This window comes from Cyprinus carpio, chromosome A20 (assembly GCF_018340385.1).
Source record: "Cyprinus carpio isolate SPL01 chromosome A20, ASM1834038v1, whole genome shotgun sequence".
Lineage (NCBI taxonomy): Eukaryota > Metazoa > Chordata > Actinopteri > Cypriniformes > Cyprinidae > Cyprinus > Cyprinus carpio.
Window position 1 is genome coordinate 3,741,227 of NC_056591.1, and position 5,769 is coordinate 3,746,995.

General features: G+C 36.5%; 1 long non-coding RNA gene across 1 annotated transcript; it reads left to right on the forward strand.

The window, feature by feature from the left end:
- Window positions 1-665: 665 nt before the first annotated feature.
- LOC122148933 lies at window positions 666-1,553 on the forward strand. The gene is made up of 3 exons (XR_006162716.1): window positions 666-862; window positions 978-1,154; window positions 1,270-1,553. It is a non-coding gene; the product is annotated as an uncharacterized LOC122148933 (long non-coding RNA).
- The last annotated feature ends 4,216 nt before the right edge of the window (window positions 1,554-5,769 follow it).

The following is a 5,769-nucleotide window of genomic DNA, read 5'->3' on the forward strand; positions in this document are numbered from 1 at the left end:
GTTATATAATGGTTCGAGGGAGCGCCATCTCACAGAGCAAGAACAGTCTATTCCATCGACGACAAGATCTCTGTGGTCATATCTTACAAACATAAAAATATATAGATTTATTTTGTCCTCTCATTCTTTCTTGTAACTCTTCCCTCTCTCACACACCTGGCTGAAAGGCTCATTATGCAGCTCATTATGTGGGCCTTTGTCTTCTCAGGTGTGAATCACACAAATATTCATGATAGTTGACGCTTACTCGCATATGCCATTTTGAAACAAAAAGTGTCTTAGAAAATTTAAATTAATCTATTGTTTTCTGTGACTGAGTAAACAAGATGATTTTCACATCATTTTGAAGCAAATTTCTAGGCTACAAGCTCCAGGTTTGACAGTCTTGTGAACAAATGTTCTCTGTGTGTTTTATGACCTTATTTCAGTGACTTCAAAATTGTAGTTTTTTACTAACCACGCATAAACGTTGTTTTCTCAAAAAGACAATCATGTACATACATGCTATTTACATATTATTGTAGCCCAGTTTGTACTGATTACAGTGTTATTAGATTTTAGCCATGTATCTATTTATAAGCAACTGAAAAAAGCACAAAAGTCAGGGGATGTCAAAACTTCTTCAGGCCCCCAAAACCCCCTAGACCTCAGAGGGTTAATATAGCTGTTTGTTTTGTTCTTTACACAGGCTATGTGGATGTAATCTCACTGCTCAGTCCTGTGAGAGTTTGTCGTCAGCGCTACAATCATCAAATTCCCATCTAAATGTGCTGGACCTGAGTAACAATGACCTGCAGGATTCTGGAGTGAAGCTGCTTTCTGATGGATTGAAGAGTCCAAACTCTAAGCTGGAGATATTGAGGTTTGAATTTGAAATACTTGATTAACTTGCAAATCAATGCAAAATAATTAATTACTAAAAAAATCACACTGTTAAGGTTTATTCTGTATGTAAATACGGTTTTCATCATGTTTAGATTTTCCATCTGTAACCTTACTGCTCAGTCTTGTGGGAGTTTGTCATCAGCTCTACAATCCTCACACCCTGTCCTGAGAGAGCTGGACCTGAGTAACAATGATCTGCATGATTCAGGAGTGAAGCTGCTTTCTGAAGGACTGAAGAAGAGTCCAAACTCTAAGCTGGAGATATTGAGGTTTGAATTCGAAATACTTGATTAACTTGCAAAACATTGCAAAATAATTCATTACAAAAAAATCACACTGTTAAGATTTATTCTATATGTAATTACTGTGTTCTTTCTTGTATAGATTTTCCATCTGTAACCTCACTGCTCAGTCTTGTGGGAGTTTGTCATCAGCTCTACAATCCTCACACTCTGTCCTTCGAGAGCTGGACCTGAGTAACAATGACCTGCAGGATTCAGGAGTGAAGCTTCTATCTGATGGACTGAAGAGTCCAAACTTTCAGTTGGAGATACTGAGGTAGATTCAAGTTTCAAGATTTTTATTTGTCACATACATGGTTATATGGAGAGCATATGACCAGCAGTGAAATGTTAGTCAGGTCCATTCCAAGGACAGTGCAATTGTTAAAGAATACAAACACAAGAAAATTATATATAAATATGGTATGGAAAAAGTAAGATTAAAGAAAAGAATAAAATAAAATGCTTATAAAATAAAAAAGTGCAGGACAGTATACTGTAGACTTAATAAATATTATGAGCAGGAATGTACAAGAGAAGAATGTTCAAAAGGTTGTACAGGGTATTTACATAACAGCAATAGAGGTAGTAAAAAAAATTATAATAATAAAAATAAAAAATTATAGAAAATGCTGTGTGCTAGTGACAATGTCAGTATATTAACCCTTTAGGCGCCAGGGTTTTTTGGGAAAAATATTGTATTTTGACATCAATATTTCAAAAGCTTGTGGCTTGAAGGGGCTTAAAGATAGAGATCTACTGTGAATTAAAAAATTTGGGCATGACCGAAAGTTTATGTGGGGTGTAAATATACTCATCTAATTTGCATATTATGATGTCATCAGGGGGCGGCCATCTCGAATCTTATAATATTCAGGAAATATTAGATACTGAATTGATGTTTGAACATATTTGCATGTTTTTTTGTGTGTCTTTTTATCCTCATTCCAAATGATCAGAAAAGAGGAAGCCAACAATAAAACAGAAGAAAGTACTAAATTATTACTATATTACTACACTATATAGTAGTAAAACGCATGTGAACAATAGCCTACTTTTTGATCAGTTCATCAGAAATAATAGATATTGAATAGATGTTTGAACTCATTTGCAAGGTTTTTTTTGTTTGTTTGTTTTTCTTTTTATTCTCATTCCAAATGATCAGGGGGAAAAAACAAACAAACAAAAAAAACAGAAAAGTAGTTAATTATGACTATATTACTGTGCCATAGTAAAATGCATGTGCCTATTTTTTGATCAGTTGACCAGCTATCTGCCCAATCAGATATCTAGGTGTCAGTTTATAGTTCCTGAGAGTATGGTACCTCTCATTGCATGGCACAGCGCAGAGAACACCTACTCCACACTGACTGCACCTGTACTGTCTGCCGGTGGCTCTTGGAGCATGCGCGATCAGCTATAGCTCTCCTATGAACACTATGACCACGTTTACCCCTGCCACCCCTATCCCCGTTGGACAAAGGGTCGAGATGGCCATTTGTTTGTGCTTTGTGAACACTCACCTTGCATGGCGGCACCATTACGCTGCAAAGATGTACCGGGAGAAGTTCGACTATTAGACGACCGATCGTCATTTCCAAAAGGCAAATATTCCCCTTCAGACTCAGAATCGGCGAATAACATTTGCAACACATCCTTACGGTAGAACTTTGTATTAGCCATTTGATTTTCTCTCATGAATATCACCATTTACTCGCACGCTATGAACTGAACTGCTTCCGCATCAATGACACGAGAGCTCACTTGCTCTTCTATTTCCTCGAACACTTTGAACAGGAACATGACCTAATGTTCCTCTAGAATCGAAGTACTACTTGTCTGCCATCTAGTGGTAGGGAATACAAATGAGATATCACACCATATTGGAACTACAGTCTATTTTATAAAGTATGACGTCTTGTCACAATTTTGTGACTTTGGCACTTAGAGGGCTAAGTATCTTACTGATAATAAAGTGAAGTCATGTAGAAGTTAAGAGACTGAGTTTGAGTTTAGGAGCCTGATGGCCTGGGGAAGAAGCTCCTCCTAAGTCTCTCAGTTTTTGCCATCAGGCTACGGAAGCGCTTACCAGATGGCAGTAATATGAAAAGACATTTACCAGGGTGGTTAGAGTCCTTAATGATTTTAACAGCTCTGCTTTTGCAGCGTTTGAGGTAGATGTCCTGCAGAGAGGGGAGAGCAGACCCTGAGATGCGCTCAGCTAAGCGCACAACTCTCTGCAGGGCTTTGCAGTCTTGAATGGAGCTGTTCCCATACCACACTGAGGTAATAGTTTAACATAAAATAATTAACAAAATGCTAGCACAAAAGCTACCATTTAGGCTGTTGAATTTTGTCAACAAATGTTGCATCTGCTCTCAATGGAATTCCAGAAATAGAGACAAAAACAATAGACCCTTAGCATCTTAGCTAGGGTCCAAAATGAACCCTTTCGCATGTGAGTTTAAAATATACTACCTGAGCCCCCAGTGAGTTTTTTTTTAAGCGACCGTTATTTTATAATGCATCGCCTTATTGTTTTCATGGTGACGCGTCATGCTTGTCACGTAGCCACAATAGATCTGTATGACACATACAGTGGGTGGCCAACCAAAATGATCGTTCTGCCGCCGTGAGTGCCGCCGCCGCCACGTCTGCAAAGTGCATTTGCAGCTTTTGACAACTAAGTGGCACTTTAACCACAAGTTATCGAACAAGTGCATCAAAGCACATTTTCGCAAATAGCCATCAGCTTTGCCTCACCGATGTGTTACATTTGACGGCTGCAGTCGGGAAAATGAAAGAAAAACACTGTAGTTAAAATATTTAATATTCACAGATGAACGTTTATTACTTTAAGTTATGTGCGTTTCTTAGAACGAATTCAAGCAGGATAAATGTCAATGAGCTTGTGCTTATATTTTCTCTAAGCTACACAGCAGTGTTGTAGTCAAGACCAGCTCATTCGAGTTCGAGTCCAGATCGAGTTCAGAGAGGGTTGTCCGAGTCAAGTCCGAGTTCAGAGAGGGTTGAGTCCGAGCCAAGACTGAGACCAGAGAGGGTTGAGTCTGAGTCAAGACCAAGACCAGAGAGATTGGGTCTGAGACAAGACGTAAAGAAATCTTCAAGAGTATGTAAAATGTTTGGTGGAAACAATAAAATTGGTACCTTGCTCAAACAGTATATAAAATATAACATGGCATGTACACTGTATTTTATTTACTTGATATAGGTTTAAAAAATATTATCAGTTAAGGGTAAAAAGGCCACATATCACATAATGTTTCTTTTTTAGTCTTACTGCACACAAACTCTTTGTGGCTCTTATATGTAAACTGAATAATAGATGATGTAACAGACGTTTAAAAAAGTTAATGTGTTAAGTTCATGTGACATCCTGACCTGAGTCCTGCTGCCTCTGCACTAACGTTACGCTAACATCTCACGTCACAAGAAAATCACCAATCACTGAATGTGTCAATCATAGGGCCCTATGAAATCCGTTTTATTTTTTCCCAAATTCAATTTAATTTTTTTCCAAATTCCATTTTTTTCTGTTTTAATTTTTCTGGATTACATTTTTTTCTGTTTAAATTTTTCTCAACTCATTTTTAATGGTTAAATTTAATTGTATTAGTCAAAAACCATGTCTAATTAATTAAAATCATAACACTTATACATTTTCACAACAATTTATTAAAAGTTTAACAAAAATTACATGTTTAGGGCCCTGTGAAATGTTTTATTTTTTCTTCACCATATGTTTTATTGTTACCTAATTCTGTGTTTTAGCATGTCTAATTATTTAAATGCATAAAAACAACTTAATTTATTCTTTTTTTTTCTTAAAATAGCCGTATGAATTTTTTTTTTCCCCTCAGAAATTCTGTTGTGTAATTACATTTTTCTGGTTATCAAATGAAGACATAAAACATTCCTTTAATTTTTCTTTTAATTATTGAAAATTAAGCAAACTTTATTTTTTGGTAAACGGGATTTACTATTAAAAATAAAACATGAAAGAAATGTTGTGTGATTATTCCTTAAAAAATAATGTTTGTTTCATTTTAGTAGTAGTAGTAGTAGGCTATGTACATTCTGCTGAACAATAGTAATACATTTATGGCAAATACTTTATTTTTATTTTGATGGGTTACCGTGAATACCTTTACAGTTCTGTGTATGTCATGTGACGCTATAGATTTACTCAAATCAAACTGTCAAATGCTCATGAAGTGACTCTCAGAGCAGTTCTGGAGATGTTGTTCATGTGTTTACGTCCTTATTTAGTGAGACGACAGAAGCTGAAATCACCGCGAGCGTGACTCCCGCTTCAGTATATGTAATAAACGAAGTCGCGCTTCTGTGCCATTCATTAACACAGACACGCAGAACATGCCGGATTCATATAGACTTTTCCGGCTTAATATTTACAGGTACTAGTCCATATCGTGATTTGATGTAAGTGCAATGACCTACTTTTGATTCATTCATTTAAAATTGGACAAATTCTGTGACATTCTGCGTTAAACTGTAAATTCTGTTTTTACGACTGGATTTGGCGATTCCGCCTGCGTTTTCTGCATTGCAGATGTTTTAGGGC